Genomic DNA, 16,033 nt, shown 5'->3' with positions numbered 1-16,033 from the left:
GCTGGCTGAACAAGGGCTTGCCAGCACTCCCCACTGCACCCAAAATCCAGAGGATCACTGAGAGGGATGCTCTTGGCACCCCAGCACTGCCCAGGGTACCAGGGTACCACAGGCCATAGGAATGAGGTGTCCTTTCCCATCCCTGTCTGTCCAAGCAGGGATACCCCACAGCAGCCAGACCAGCAAGGTCAGGAGGCAGCAGGAGAGACCCCTGCAAGAGCCCCACTGCAGGAGGGAAACTGAGGCAGGGAAGGGCTGGGATGTGCCCCCACACTTGGTGCCAGCCACAAGACCCAGAGCCAGCTTTTCCTGCTGCTCCTCATGCCATGGTCACACAGGTGAGAGTGCACATGGAGGACAGGGAGCAAAGAAAGAGCAGGACCAACCCTCCCCAGCACCACCAGCCCCCAGCCCTGCAGCAGGGGCTGCCAGGCAAGAGGACATCCTCATTAGGATGCCCTCTCGGCACTCCCAGGAGGGATCCAGCCACCAGCTGCCTGCTGGCCTTCACCACAGGCTGGGAAACACCTAGTGAGTGGTGACCAGAGCTGGCCCCATCAGCCTCGAGCAGGATCTGCCCACCCAGCTGCAAGGCCAGGCTCAGCCCCTCCAGCCAGCGCCTGACCACCCAGCTGGTGCTCAGCTCCTCAGGGACCAGTGCTTAGCCCCCACAAACCACTGCCTAACCCCAGCCCCCCAAACTGGGACATGACCCCAGGGACCAGTGCTTAGCCCTCACAAACCACTGCCTAGCTCCAAGCTGGTGCTCAGCTCCTCAGCCTGGGACTCAGAATCACAGAATGGTTTGGGTTGGACAAGTCCTCTAAGCTCATCCAGTCCAACCAGCAACCCAACACCACCATGGCCACCAAACCATGTCCTGAAGTGTCATGATTGACCCCATGAACCAGTGCCCAGCCCCCCAAAATAGTGCTAGACCCCTGAGCACCCCTGACCAGCGCTCAGCTCCCCTGACCAGCACTCAACATCCCCAAACTACTTCTTGATCCCCACACCAGTGCTCAGCCCTCTAGAAAGAGACTAACCACTGAGCTGCTTCTCAGTCCCTCCAAATGGTGTTCAACCCCGTGCTGGTCCTCAGCCCTCCAAAACACTTCTTGACCCCCAGGCTGGTGCTCAGTCCACTGAAATACTGCTCAGCCCCCCAGCCCAGTGCTCAACACCCCCCAGGCTGGTGCTCAGCCCCCCAGCCCAGTGCTCAACCTTCCATGCTGGTGCTCAGCTCTTCAGAATGCTTGGTCCCCAGGCTGGTGCTCAGCTTCCCCAAATGGCTCAGCCTCAGCAGAGGGATGAACCCCAGCAGGAGGTGCCCAAAGCAAGGCCAGCTCTGCTTCACCCCAGGGAGCATCCATGGATTTGGGGGGGATAGGTCTGGGCTCCAGGAAGAGGAATTCCCCCAGGGGATTCCCCCTCCCCCAGGAGCTCAGGGAGGACAAAGGGCATGGCTGTGCTGGGGTCACTGCTCCTCATGCTCCACAGAGAGGCCACTGCAGTTTCCTCCCAGCACACACACTGGTTGTGGGTCCTTCAGGAAGGGCAGAGGAGGTATCCCACGTTTCCTTAACTCCCACACTCAGCATCTCCCCTCCCCACGCACAAAGAGCCACAGGAGCACCATGGCAGGGAAGCCTCTCGGCTGCAGGAGCAGGGACTCTGCATCCTTCCTTCAGGGTGACTCCCAGGACACCATCACCACTGGGGAAGGGCTCTGCTGGGAGCTGCCCCCTGGCCCCAGAGCCACAGGAGGAGGGGAGCCTGGCCAAAGGTGAGGAGCTTGAGAATAGAATAGAATAGAATAGAATAGAATAGAATAGAATAGAATAGAATAGAATAGAGTAGAGTAGAGTAGAGTAGAGTAGAGTAGAGTAGAGTAGAATAGACCAGGTTGGAAGAGACCTTCAAGATCATCGTGTCCAACCCATCAACCAATCCAACCCACCTAAACAACAAACCCATGGCACCAAGCACCCCATCAAGTCTCCTCCTGAACACCTCCAGTGATGGTGACTCCACCACCTCCCTGGGCAGCCCATTCCAATGGGCAATCTCTCTCTCCATGAAGAATTTCTTCCTAACATCCAGCCTGAACCTCCCCTGGTGCAGCCTGAGACTGTGTCCTCTTGTTCTGGTACTGGCTGCCTGGGAGAAGAGACCAACCTCTGCATGTCTACAACCTCCCTTCAGGTATTTGTAGACAGCAATAAGGTCTCCCCTGAGCCTCCTCTTCTCCAGGCTCAGCAACCCCAGCTCCCTCAGCCTCTCCTCACAGGGCTGTGCTCCAAACCCCTCACCAACTTTGTTGCCCTTCTCTGGACTTGTTCCAGCAACTCGACCTCCTTCCTAAACTGAGGGGCCCAGAACTGGACACAGGACTCGAGGTGTGGCCTAACCAGTGCAGTGTACAGGGGCAGAATGACCTCCCTGCTCCTGCTGGCCACACTGTTCCTGATGCAGGCCAGGATGCCATTGGCTCTCCTGGCTGCCTGGGCACACTGCAGGCTCATGTTCATCTTACCATCAACCAGTACCCCCAGGTCCCTCTCTGCCTGGCTGCTCTCCAGCCTCAGAGGTGGCTACACCATGGGACAGGAGGATGGTTTGCAGAATGCTCAAGTGGATGTCCCCCCCCCCAGAGGTGTTCAAGGCCAGGCTGGATGAGGCCTTGAGCAGCCTGGGCTGGTGGGAGGTGTCCCTGCCCATGGCAGGGGGTTGGCACTGGATGATCCTTAAGGTCTCTTCCAACCCAACCCATGCTACGGTTCCATGACAGGAACCTGTCCCATAGCTAATGAGGACAGCTGTGGGCAGGGGGGGACTTGTTCCCTGCTGCCTTCTTGGCTGCTGGGGGTGTCCCAGCCCTATCTGCCAAGCTTTGGGGTGATCTGCTGCAGCTGTGCCCCCACAGCCCAATGCCAGTTAGCTCCAGGGTTAGGCAGGCTGGGGTTTACCAACATGTCCCCCCCCCCCCCAATCCCATCCCCATCACCTGCTGCCAGTTGTGGCAGTGGGCACACTCACAGACCTGCTGCTGGCCCACCCAGGTCTCTTTTTTCCCCCCCCAGCTCTGGCATCTTGGGACCCACTCATCCCTCCCTGCCACCCCCCAGCTGCCCACCCCAGTCCCTTAGCGAGCTGCTGGCCACAGCACCAATCCATTCCAGTTTAATCTTCACGGTGCATCAGCCTGGGGGCAAATCACCTCCTTTTCTCCTGGGTTTGGGTCTTAATCCTTACCTGGGGCCATGTCTGCTAATCCTCTCACTAATCCCCCAACGCCTTTGCAAAGGGAGAAAGCCCCTTCCCCTGCCAGCCACAGATATGCCAGCCCCCTGCAGGCTGCTCTGGGCACCCAGGGCACCCAGAGAGCCCAGGGTACCCAGAGCACTTAGAGAATGAAGGGCACCCAAAGCACCCAGAGAATCCAGGGCACCAAGATCACCCAGAGAATGAAGGGCACCCAGTGAGCCCAGGACACTCAGAGCACCAAGAGCACCCAGAGCACCTAGAGAATCCAGGGCACCAAGAGCACCCAGTGAGCCCAGGACACCCAGAGCACCTAGAGAATGCAGGGCACCCAGGGCACCCAGAGAATCCAGGGCACCCAGAGCACCCAGTGAGCCCAGGACACCCAGAGCACCCAGGGCACCAAGAGCACCCAAAGAAAGCACCAAGACAACCAAGAGCATCAGGAGCACCAAGAGCACCCAGGGCACCCAGAGAATGCACCCAGAGCACCCAGAAAACTCAGGGCACCCAGAGCACCCAGAGCCCAGCAAGGGAGCACCAAGGCCCCTGGGAACCAGAGGGTTTGGTTCCCCTCAAGGTGGTCAGAGATGGCTTCAAAGGGCTTCTCAGCAGGTTTCTCACTAAGGAAGTGCAGGGTGAGGCCAGGGAGAAGGAGGTGACAGAGCTGTGGGGTGCTGGGGGCACAGGCTGTGGGTCTGAGCTCAGCTTCTGGGCACAGACACTCAGGGCATATTCAGGGGAGGGCTGAGAAGCCCTCTCAGAAGGGAGTAAGTGGCAAACCACCCACCACCAGCTGGCACCCCAGTATGGTCAGGGGACACAGAGGCCCCTGGGAGCATCTCCCACTGCTGGCCCCAAGCCTGGAAGACTGGAGGGTCCCCATGAGGGTGTGGGCAGCAGTGCTGCTGTTGCCTGCCTCAGTTTCCCCATAGGAGAAATGAGAGGCTCTCCCCTCTGCCCAGGCATTCAGACGGCACCAGCTGCCCTCGAACCACCTCCAGGTCACCACCAGTGCTAGGGACACACACTTGGGCATCACCCCAGGGCTCTGCCCATGCTGGGGCCAGAGAAGGCTGCAGCTGGCGGCCAGTCACTAGTGGTGTGCCCCAAGGATCAGTGCTGGGCCCTGTGCTCTTTAACATCTTTATTGATGATCTGGATGAGGGCATTGAGTCCATCATCAGTAAATTTGCTGACAACACCAAGCTGGGGGCAGGAGTTGATCTGCTGGAGGGTAGAGAGGCTCTGCAGAGGGACCTCGACAGGCTGGACAGATGGGCAGAATCCAACGGCATGAGATTGAACACATCCAAGTGCCGGGTTCTGCACATTGGCCACAACAACCCCATGCAGTGCTACAGGCTGGGGTCAGAGTGGCTGGAGAGCAGCCAGGCAGAGAGGGACCTGGGGGTGCTGGTTGATGGTAGGCTGAACATGAGCCTGCAGTGTGCCCAGGCAGCCAAGAGGGCCAATGGCATCCTGGCCTGCATCAGGAACAGTGTGGCCAGCAGGAGCAGGGAGGTCATTCTGCCCCTGTACACTGCACTGGTTAGGCCACACCTCGAGTCCTGTGTCCAGTTCTGGGCCCCTCAGTTTAGGAAGGAGGTTGACTTGCTGGAACAAGTCCAGAGAAGAGCAACAAAGTTGGTGAGGGGTTTGGAGCACAGCCCTATGAGGAGAGGCTGAGGGAGCTGGGGTTGCTCAGCCTGGAGAAGAGGAGACTCAGGGGTGACCTTATCACTCTCTACAACTACCTGAAGGGAGGTTGTAGACAGGCGGATGTTGGTCTCTTCTCCCAGGCAGCCAGTACCAGAACAAGAGGACACAGTCTCAGGCTGCGCCAGGGGAGGTTCAGGTTGGATGTTAGGAAGAAGTTCTATACAGAGAGAGTGATTGCCCATTGGAATGGGCTGCCCGGGGAGGTGGTGGAGTCGCTGTCATTGGAGGTGTTCAGGAGGAGACTTGATGGGGTGCTTGGTGCCATGGGTTAGCTGTTTGGGTGGGTTGGATTGGTTGATGGGTTGGACACGATGATCTTGAAGGTCTCTTCCAAGCTGGTTTGGTTTATTCTAATAAAGGTTTATTCTAATAAAGATGGTGACAGAGGAGTGCCTGTGGAGGGAGATGCCTGGAGATGAGGGGGCACAGGGCTCTGAGGATGGAGGGAAGGGGTTCCCTGCAGAAAGGTGAAGCAGGGGTGCCTGAAGATGAGGGGAGTGTGGGGCCCAGAGAATGGGGGCCAGGGCCCTTGTGGACAGAGGGCCCTGAAGAAGTGAGGAGAGGAGTCTGCAGGTGAGGGAGCAAGAGGCTCTGCAGAGGAAGGACAGAGGCCTTTGCAGACAGGGAGGGGACAAGAGGGCCAGAGGTCCCTGCAGAAGGAGGGGGCAGAGACCCTTACTGAGGGTGGGACAGAGGCCCCTGAGCGAGGCTGGAGCAGGACCCCTGGCAGTCAGCAGGGGCAGGGCACAAGGGGCTCTGCAGCCCAGAGGGGCCAAGGCTCTCAGCAGGTGGGGGGTACAAGGGTCCCTACACATCTGCCCTTCTTGGGCCAACCTCCAGCTGTGCCACCCTGACATTGCCCCCTGCCTCTGCTGCCGTGGGGGAGGGGCTGTGCAGAGCCTCCCCCTCACCCCCAGCAAGAGCTAACCCGACCCAGGCTCCACTGTGGCTGGCACCTCACTGTGCCAGCCTGGCATTTGCCAGCTGCCCTGGTGCATCGAAGTGCCAACGCCTGGCCCCTAGCTCCCACACCTGCCTGGACCATGCCAGGCCATGGCATTCCCTCCCCAGGGACACCAACGCTGTCCCCAAGGGGCATGGAGGGGATGGGGAGCACAGATGGATATGGGTGGACAGATGTGCCAGCTGCCATCCCAGCAGGGTGGGGGAGGCAGAGGCACAGGACCCCGAGGTGGGTGGCACAGGACCCCGAGGTGGGTGGCAGAGGACCCCAAGGTGTGCCTCACAGGCACAGCATCATGAGGACCACCCTGGAGAGCTGGCTGGGGATGGGCTGCAGGGCTGCAGTCCCTCTGGGGAGCACCCACTCCTTGGGCATCCCGGGGTCACACTGTGCCCTCCCTCCAAGCTCTGCTCCCCATACTGGGTGCTTCCCACCAGGGTCAGCAGCCACCACCCCACATCCCCCACCCTGGTGCCTCCCTGGTGCCTCCCTGGGACCACCCCCCCCAAGGCCACCCATTGCACGTGCCCTGAGCTGTGCCCCCCCCAGCCCAGACCTTGGTGAGTGCAGGAGGCTTGGGCACCTGCCAAGGCTGCGGGCAGAGGGGACATCCTGCTCCCTGGCACTGGCATGCTCTGCTTCCTCGCCCACACACCCAGCCATGCTCTCAGATCACCACGGGACACATCCACCACACAGCTTCAAAGAGACACAGCCCCCCCATGGCCCAACCCCCAGAGGGACACAGCCACCCCATGGCCCAACCTGCAAAGGGACACATCCACCCCGTGCCCAAAGCCCCAGAGGGTCACTTCCACCCCGTGTCCAAAGCCCCAGAGGGACTCATCCACCCCATGTCCATAGCCCCAGAGGGTCACTTTCACCCCATCTCCAAAGCCCCAGAGGGACTCATCCACCCCGTGTCCAAAGCCCCAGAGGGTCACTTCCACCCCATCTCCAAAGCCCCAGAGGGACTCATCCACACCATGTCCAAAGCCCCAGAGGGACTCATCCACCCCATGTCCATAGCCCCAGAGAGTCACTTCCACACTGTGTCCAAAGCCCCAGAGGGACTCATCCACCCCGTGTCCAAAGCCCCAGAGGGTCACTTCCACGCCATGTCCAAAGCCCCAGAGGGACTCATCCACCCCGTGTCCAAAGCCCCAGAGGGACTCATCCACCCCATGTCCATAGCCCCAGAGGGTCACTTTCACCCCATCTCCAAAGCCCCAGAGGGACTCATCCACCCCGTGTCCATAGCCCCAGAGGGTCACTTCCACACTGTGTCCAAAGCCCCAGAGGGACTCATCCACCCCATGCCCAAAGCCCCAGAGGGACTCATCCACCCCATGCCCAAAGCCCCAGAGGGACTCATCCACCCCGTGTCCATAGCCCCAGAGGGTCACTTCCACCCCATCTCCAAAGCCCCAGAGGGTCACTTCCACCCCATGTCCAAAGCCCCAGAGGGACTCATCCACCCCGTGTCCATAGCCCCAGAGGGTCACTTTCACCCCATCTCCAAAGCCCCAGAGGGTCACTTCCACGCCATGTCCAAAGCCCCAGAGGGACTCATCCACCCCATGTCCACAGCCCCAGAGGGTCACTTCCACACTGTGTCCAAAGCCCCAGAGGGACTCATCCACCCCATGCCCAAAGCCCCAGAGGGTCACTTCCACCCCGTGTCCAAAGCCCCAGAGGGTCACTCCCACGCTGTGTCCACAGCCCCAGAGGGTCACTTCCACGCCATGGCCGGGCAGGAGGCCCTCGCCCAGCCGCGCGGATGCCAGCGGGCAGGGGGCTGCAGGGCAGCTGTGTGAGGAGAGGCCCCCAGCAGGCATCTGGAGCAGCAGTGTGAAGCGAGGGCTCCTGGCCGCGGGGTCCGGGGCCAGCTAACGAGGCCATATTTGAAATGCTTTGCATACCTCTGGCCATCAGATTAGCCAGAGGTAAAGCAGGGGGCAGGAGCAGCGCTCCCCGAGCCTGCCGCCCGCCGCCGCCGCCGGCCGGGGCAGCTGGGCGAAACGTCCCCAGCTGGCACAGGGCTGCAGAGTGGGAGAGCAGTGGGTGCCTGGCATCTACCTCCCTGCTGGGATCCCAGCTGGACACAGCAGGGATGCAGGAGGAGAAGGTGGGGAGGACAGCCCAGCCTGGCACTCAGGCTGTCTGCTGCCACGTCCTGGCCACCGGCACCCCGCACCTCCCCATGGCCCGGGCCAGAGCTGCACTTGCTGAAAGACCTTTCCATGTAGAAAGAAGGCTTAGGGGAAAGGCAGAGAGAGGATTTTTAGCAGGGCCTCTGGTGACAGGACAAGCAGCAATGGCTTTGAACTGCCAGAGGGCAGGGCTGGGTTGAACATAAGGATGAGATGTGGGACAGTGAGGGGGTGAGACACTGGGACGGGCTGCCCAGAGAAGCTGGGGATGCTCCATCCCTGGAAGGGTTAAAGGTCAGGCTGGATGGGGCTCTGAACAAGCTGATCTAGTGAAAGCTGGCCCTAGGTGTTCTGGAGGGAGGTTGAACCCGATGATCCTGGAAGGCCCTTCCCAACCCAAACCACTCTCTGACTCCATCAAAGGAAGCAAGACCCCACAGAGCCTCCAGGTAAGGCCTGTGGGCACAGCCTGCTTGCCCTCCCTGGGCCTGAACCCAATCCTACAGACAGACTCCTGTGGAGCAGAGGGCAGAGCACTGCTCTGCACCTTCCATGGGTGCGGACCTCCCTCCAGCAGGCTTTGCACCAGTGCCAAAGGGTCCTAAGCCATCGATGCTCCAGGGCACAAATGGTCCAGCTCCAAGAGAGGCTGGAGAGCAGGATCTTGCCACTGAGCAGCAAGCAAGTATAGAGGAGAAGAGCTTACAGTGCATGGAGGCAGCGAAGCTGAGAGCACCTGGATCTCCACTTGGCACCCCTTCAGAGTCAGGATGTTCAAGTGAGAGGCCCAGGGCTCAGATCTGGACCACAAACTGCTTTTCTCAACCGGCCTCTGAGGGAGACCAAGAAGCACAAAAGCCACCAGGGCAGGTCCCAGCAAGAGGAAGTGAGAATCAATGACCCCAAGCCCTGCAGGGACACCATGAGACCACCCAGGGTTCAAGTGGATGGAGATGCATTGCTGGTTTAGGGCACAGCCAAAGACGCCCACAAAGAGGACCACGGGAGATGGATATCTCCCAGATGTCCCCAGGAAGAGCTGGAACACAAGCATGAAATCAAGGCAGGTTTGCAAAGGCAGTGATGAAAGAGCCATCAAGCCACAGCCACAGGCAAGACCAGGCCTGCTTCCAGCAGGCAGCCACCAGCCAGACAAGAGTTGGCCACAGACAGCAGCACCAGAGGACAGCAGAGAGGAACCTGCACAACCTCATCACACAAGAGCACAAACCCAGCCCCTGCTCAAGCCTGGACCTTCTCCAGGACAATAAGGAAGTGCTGAGCAAATGCCAGAGCCCACCCAGAAGCACCTCACTGCCCACAAGGCCAGGACCAGCACTGGTTCCCACCCTGCCACCACCCAGGCCTGGTGTGACAAAGGTGACCATTAGACCCTGGGGCTGAAGCCCACCACAGAAGTGCCCCAAAAATCACAAGACACATCTCCCCCTGTGCTGCAGGTCCCATCCACCACCCACACCCTGCAGAGGAGTATCACAGCACTGAGGTGGTACAGGGAGGGTGACCTAACCCTTTTCCAGCTGCCACCCCCCTAAGCTGGGAGAGTGGAGATGGAAAAGCACAATCCTGCTTGGAAAAAAAACCACAAAGCAGCATTTTTCTCCCCTGGCCACCACTTCCAGGCTTGAGGCCAACACATTCCTCTCCCCATGCCTAGGCCACCAAGTCTTCATCCTCTCAGCACAAAGGATGTCCAAGGTGATGGAAGATGCTTTAGGTATGAGCAGCACTGTTTGGGGATTGATAGATTCATAGAATGGGTTGGCTTGGAAGGGACCTTCAAGATTCATCCAGTTCTGTGGGCAGGGGCACCTCCCACCAGCCGAAGGTGCTCAAGGCCTCATCCAGCCTGGCCCTGAACACCTCCAGGCAGCTACAGCCTCCCTGGGCAACCTGTGCCAGTCTCTCCCCACCTTCACTGCCAAGAATTTCTTCATCTCCAGCCTCAGTCTCCCCTTCAACAAACCTCAAGGCAAGAGCACTGCCCTGGGCACCAAGCCTTCAGGAGCTGGACACAGTAGGGTTCCTTATTTGAGTCCCTTTTCCATGCCACAGTGATGGATGGGTGGAAACCAGAGACACCAAGGCAGCCTCTGCAAAACCTTCTGGCCTTAAAAATGGTTTGATTCAGATAATAACAGGCTGCCACCCATGTGCAGCAAGGGCTGTCATCTCACACCACCAGGACCCTCCACCTGCCTGCAAGCCATGGAAAAACACAAGCCAGGATGAAACCACTCCAGAGACCTTATTGATGCACACCCCCAGCACCCCAGAAGGACAAGGACCTACTACGTGGCATCTTTGGGCCTGAGATGGTGATGGACCTGAAAGCTTCTTTTGACCTGGTGTTCAGGTGCTCAAGGGCCAGTGGCCAGGGCCAGGTGTGCCCTCTGGGCTCTCCTGAAGGTGGTGGGACCCACGGGGTGCCCTCAGTCAGGGTCACACCATCCCATGGAACACAGGACACAGACAAGGATGCAGCCTGCTCCTCACTCTCATGCTCTGATGCTCACCTGGGAGGTTCCCCAGGATGGGGAGTCACAACCTCCTCCCTCTGGTGAAGGCCAAGTCTGCTGCAGGTCTGATCTTGCCCCACTCCCTGTGGCAGAGCCACTGCTGGGCAGGAGCAAAGCCAGACGTTTCTGCTGCCACTGGCCTGTCCTGGGATTTCCCAGATGCTTCCTCCCCCAGCTACCCCTTTTTGCTCCAACACTTCTTCTTCCCTCCCTGTGCCACTGCCCCCCTTGACCAAATCGCAGGAGGGTCAGAAGGGACTTCCACAGACCACCCAATCCAGTCCATTGCCATGGACACAGACACTTCCCACTGGACTGGGCTGCTCACAGCTCTGTTCAGCCTGACCTTGGATCACTTCCAGGGGTGGGGCATGCACAGCTTCTCTGGGCAACCTGTTCCAGTGTCTCACCACCCTCACTGAACACACAGCTTCCATAGGTCCATCCTAGCCCTGCCCTTGTTCAGTTTGGAGCCACTGTCCCCTCTCCTGTCACAACATGCCCTACTAAAAACTCTTGGCCCATCATTTCTGCACCACTTCCTTCCACAGCCCCCACTTTAAGTACTGGAAGGCCACAATAAGGTCTCCCTGGAGCCCTCTCCAGGCTGAACAACCCCAACTCTCCCAGCCTCTCTCCTTAGCAGAGCTGTCCCAGCCCTCAGACCATATTGGTGACCTCCTCCAGACCCACATTCACAGGTCCAGGTTTGTCTTGTGCTGGGTACCCCAGAGCTGGGCACCGTGCTCCAGGGGGGGGTCTTACCAGAGTGAAGTGGTGTCCCCTCCCTTGACCTGCTGCCCACTCTGCAACCCAGGAGATGGGTGGATTTCTGGGCTATGACCATATTCCCAGCTCATGTCCCATCTGTCATCCACCAGCCCTGCCCAGTCCTCCATGGGACTGCTCCAAACCCACACGTTCCCAGGCTATGCTGGCACTGGGAGCTGCCCCAGCCCAGGTGCAGGACATTGCACTTGGCATGGCTGAACCCTTTCCCTGTTCCTTCTGTGTCCCACTGCCTACCTGGCAGGAAAAGAGCTGATCCCACACACCAGCTACCACCAGCAGCTCCAGCCCGTCCCCAGCCACCACAGCCCACCCCTGTGTCCCCAGCAGGGTTGGGGGGCCACACCATCCCCCCAGGATGCTGGTTCCCATCCTCCTACCCAGCCTGGCTGAGTTTCAAGGGTGGGGGACACCCAGAGCCAGGTAAGCACCTCTAACCTCCCTGCCCTGGGCAATGGAGCCAACTCAGGGTGCCCCTTCAGGCAGGGGGGCCCTCGCAAGACCCCCCACGCTCCCAGGAGTCAAAGTTGAGTCAGGGGAAAAAGGAAGGGAGGGTGGGGGGGAGGGAAAAAAAAAGCCAAGCCTTTTGAGTGCAATATTTTAGTTGAGCAACAGAGCATGAGTAAAGGAGGGAGCTTTTCGTGGTCTGCTGAGTTTAAGCTATGAGCTGAAAGTTTAACTATTAATACACTTAATCAAGAGGCTGCTCCCCTGCCCGGGCTTGGGCAAAACAAATGTGCTGGCTGGGGCCAGGGCTGGCATGGGAACAGCAGCACCCACTCCTGCCACCCCCAGGCAATGGCCCTCCCTTGGGGGGGGGGGGGGGGGGGGGGCAAGCAGCTGGAAGGTCTGAGAGCAGGCAGGGCCAGATCCAGCCTTGGCTGAGCCTCCAACTGCCACGGCAGGAGGTGCTGGGGGGGGGGAAATACAGCTGTGAGGGTCGAGCACCCCACATGTGGTCCTCCTGCTGGCCCTCCTCACAAGAAGCTCTGGCAGAGGGGACAGTTTTGGGGAGAAGTTCTCACCCCCAGAGCCTGCAGCATCCCCAGGTCCTGAGTGAGCAGCATGTGTACCACCAGCACGCCTGGAAGCGTGACACCCAGAGGTGCCAGCGGGTGAGGGACCCCCAGGGAAGTGGATTCCCCAAACACCCCCTCCATGTCCCCACCACATCTGCCTTGCTGCCTGCCTTTGCCCAGGAGGAAGAGGAGGGACAGGCTGGATCTGGGGGCACGGTGCTCCTCTCCCTTCCCGGGCAGGAGGTGCAGGCAGGCACCTGGCAGCATGGTGCTGGTTGCCCACAGCTTCACCACAAAATCCACGTCAAGGACGACTTGGCCACCTCCTTCCTTCTCTCCACCGAGCCAGGGAGGGGGGGACCCACAGGGCGCCTGGCACAACGCCTCCCCCCAAAGCCCCTGCCCGCACCCCCAGGCTGGCAAAGAGGCCGAGCCCCCTCCCTGCCCACGAGGCCACCGAATCCCCATCCGGCGCCGGGCGGCGGCGGGCCAGGACGAACTTCGGAGCGCCAGGGCGGATCCTTTGTTACTTTGCTTTTGTTGTCACACGCCGGCGCGTCCCCACCGTCCCGTCATCGTGTGTCACCCCTCTCCCCCCCCCGCCCCCCCGGACACGCACACACACTCCCCCCAGCGCCGGCCCCGAGGTCAGGGCGCGACATCTGCCACCTCGCCGGGTGGCTCGGCCCGGGTGACGCCGGTACCGCCACGTCGGGTCTGCCAGGCCCTGGGTGGGTGCCCGCCGGGTGCCCGGAGCCACCACACGCGGTGACACTTTTTGGGTCCGAGGCTCGCCCCACGTGACGCCGCGACCGATTTGAATTCGATGCAGTGGCAGAGGAGCTGCTGGCACTGCCAGGGAGCCCAGAACTGGCGTCCCTGCCGGGCTCAGGCGCTGCCAGAGCTGATGGTGGCTCTGTAAAGCTCTGCCGGAGAGGGGTTTTCGGGGGAGGCGGACGGACAGACGGACGGATAAGGGTTTCCATGCCTACACACGCTCCCACAGAGCGGTATCTTTAGGAGGGGGGGTCACCACTCCGTTCTTCTCCCTCCCCCCCACAAGTCCTCTTCACCTCAACCCCGATGCCTTCTCGGGGTGGGGGATGCAGCCGCTCAGCCCCCCAGCGGAGCAGTGTTGGGGTGGGGGGAGTCACGACACGAGGTGTCCGTCCCTCGGCAGCCCCAGGTGCGGCGCCGCCGCCGGGCGCGGGGACCGTGGGGTGGTAGGGAAGGGGGTGGGGGGACAGAGGGACAAAGCGGCACAAAGGGGCTGCTGACACAGCAAGGGCCCCGTTTCCAGAGAAACAAAACTTCCGCCGGCTCCGGCCCCGCGCCCCAGGTAGCCAGGCTTGTGCATCCCCCCTGCCCGCGTCCCCAGCCCTTGCCCCAAACCCCCTCAGCCCCGCAGCACATCACCCCCCCGCTCCGCTCGGCTTCTGTCCCACCCCCCTCCACTTCCCAGGGTCGCCGGCCGGGAGCGGGGGGTGGGGGGGGTAAAGGTTGCCGGGCGGGTCACACATGCGAGCCCTTATCGCAGGATGGCTGCGCAGCTTTGTTTGTGCGTGGGACGCGGAGCGGGGCGGGCGGCGGAGCTATGTGGCGTGTCTCTTGTGTGTGTGTGTGTCCCCCATCATCATCCCCATCCCACCACCCCCCCCGCCTTATCCCTCTCTAATCAATCATCCCGGGAAAGAATGAACCGACCCAAAGCAAAAGCGGACCCGCGGGAAGGACCTTGCCGGTTGCGGGATGCGGGGGGGAAATAAAAATAAAATAAAATAAAATAAAAACCCCACAGTAATGTTAAAAATCAAATTAGAGGAGGGGGAAAGAAACAAACAACAAACAGCACCCCGGGGGAGGGGGGGCTGTGCATGGGGGGTGCGATCCGGCGGAGTTTGGGGCCATAATCCCGGCATTCGGGGACAATTCCCAAGCCCCGGTGGCTGGGGGCCGGCAGCACCCACGGCGTGCGGCTGGGAAGAGGCTGAAGCTGCGGTACCGGGGGGGGGGGGGGAATGGGGGGGGGGGGGGGGGCGGGTGCTCCCCCTCGGCGGTGCCGGGGGCAGCGACAGAGTCGGGAATCCCATCCGAGGGCGAGGCGGGGGTGGGGGAAACGGCTCGGGAAGGAACCGGGGAGGGTGATAAAGTTGGGTTAGTTGTTGCACATGGCTGGGCGATGGCGAGCGGCGCCGCTCCCACGGCCACCCCCGCCGCGGCTCCCCGGTACTGGAGCCCGGAGCAGCCCGGGAGGGAAAGCGAGAGCAGCCCCCGCGAGGAACCCGAGCGCCGTGGGGCCACCGCAAAACCACGGGCGGGGGCTCTCCCCCCCCCGCCAGCAACCCCCCTCCCCCCACGCGAAATCGGCCGCGGGTGGCAGGGGCCGCCCCCGCCGCCCCCCGGCCCTGCCGCCACCATTGTCACCCGGGAAACCACCGGGCGATGCCGCGGCGGCGGCGGGGGGAGGGGGGTCGCCCCTATCCCTTCCTTTTGCCTTCCAGCGCATCCCCGGCAGCGAGCGGGGAACCAGGAAAGACGACGGGATCGCGAACGGGGGTTCCGCCGCACCGAGAAAAACTTTGCTCGTTACCCCGCTGCCCCCTCCGTCGCCTCCCGGGGACCAGCGGGGCCGCGCAGGCAGCACCGGCCGGGCCCCGGCGCGGGCAGGCGGGCAGGCGGCCAGCTCCGCGCCCCGCTGCCGCCGCGGGCAGCCCGGTAACGGCGGCGGGCGGAGCGGGGAGAGCCGCAGCCGCCCCCCGCCAAACTTTTTTTCTTTTCACCGTTCCCTTTTTTCCACCACCCCTCCCCAAAACCCCAACTTCCACCGTCACCCACCGGAGCAACCCCCGGCGACCGGCACCCACCGGCGGTCCGGGAGCCACCGCTGCGGGCAGCGCTGCCCGGGAACTGACTTGTGGCGGGGGGGGGGGGGCGGTTAGGGGAAGGGACCGGGGAGAATGGGGTCGGGGGGAAGGGGTGTCAGCACCTGCCCGGTGCCGGGGGGACCCCGGGGGACCCCGAGGCGGGCCGGGCGCCTCGCCGCCGCCGCACACCCACCTCCACATCGCCGCTCGCTCTGGGAGTGCACAGCCCCCGAATCGCGCTGCACGGCGCTGCCGCTGCCCGCGGGCTGCCGGCAAAACCCGGACCGGACCGGACCGCCCAGCCGCGCCGCCCCGCGCGCGCCCCCCGCCGCCCCGCGCGCGACACGCAACCCCCCCACCGCCCTCGACCGACCACCCCACACACGGAGGTGGGCACACACCCCCCGCACGACCCCCCCCTGTGTCCGTGTGTGTGTGTCCCCGCGGGTGTCACCCCGCCGCTGGCACGGTCTGACCCCACGGGTGTCACTGTAGTGCGTGTGGTACCTTCCCACCCGTGTCCTACCTGCACCCCCACGGCTGTGGGCACCCCCTCCACCATGTTCCCTGCCGTCCCCCACCCCCTACCCCGGGTGTCACCCCGCCGCTGGTTTTATCTGACCCCACGAGTGTCACAGTAGTGTGCTCCCCCATACCCCGTGTTCTACTTGCTGCCCCCTCTCCCCCGTGACCCTCATGTCCTACCCGTCCCCCACCC

General features: G+C 61.8%; 1 protein-coding gene across 3 annotated transcripts in view; it reads right to left on the bottom strand.

The window, feature by feature from the left end:
* CXXC5 (CXXC finger protein 5) overlaps positions 1 to 15,600 on the bottom strand; it is a 46,322-nt gene extending 30,722 nt beyond the window's left edge. For all 3 annotated transcript variants that reach the window (XR_010990758.1, XM_068165653.1, XM_068165654.1), the window contains exon 1: positions 15,509 to 15,600. The gene's annotated coding sequence lies outside the window, so the exon portion shown is untranslated. The remainder of the gene's footprint in view (positions 1 to 15,508) is intronic.
* Positions 15,601 to 16,033: the final 433 nt, after the last annotated feature.

Source organism: Melanerpes formicivorus, unplaced genomic scaffold (genome assembly GCF_026170545.1).
Source record: "Melanerpes formicivorus ecotype bairdi unplaced genomic scaffold, bMelFor1.0.p_v2 SCAF_91, whole genome shotgun sequence".
Taxonomy (NCBI): domain Eukaryota; kingdom Metazoa; phylum Chordata; class Aves; order Piciformes; family Picidae; genus Melanerpes; species Melanerpes formicivorus.
The sequence above is the reverse complement of the archived record's forward strand: the minus strand, read 5'-3'. Positions and strand labels throughout refer to the sequence as shown.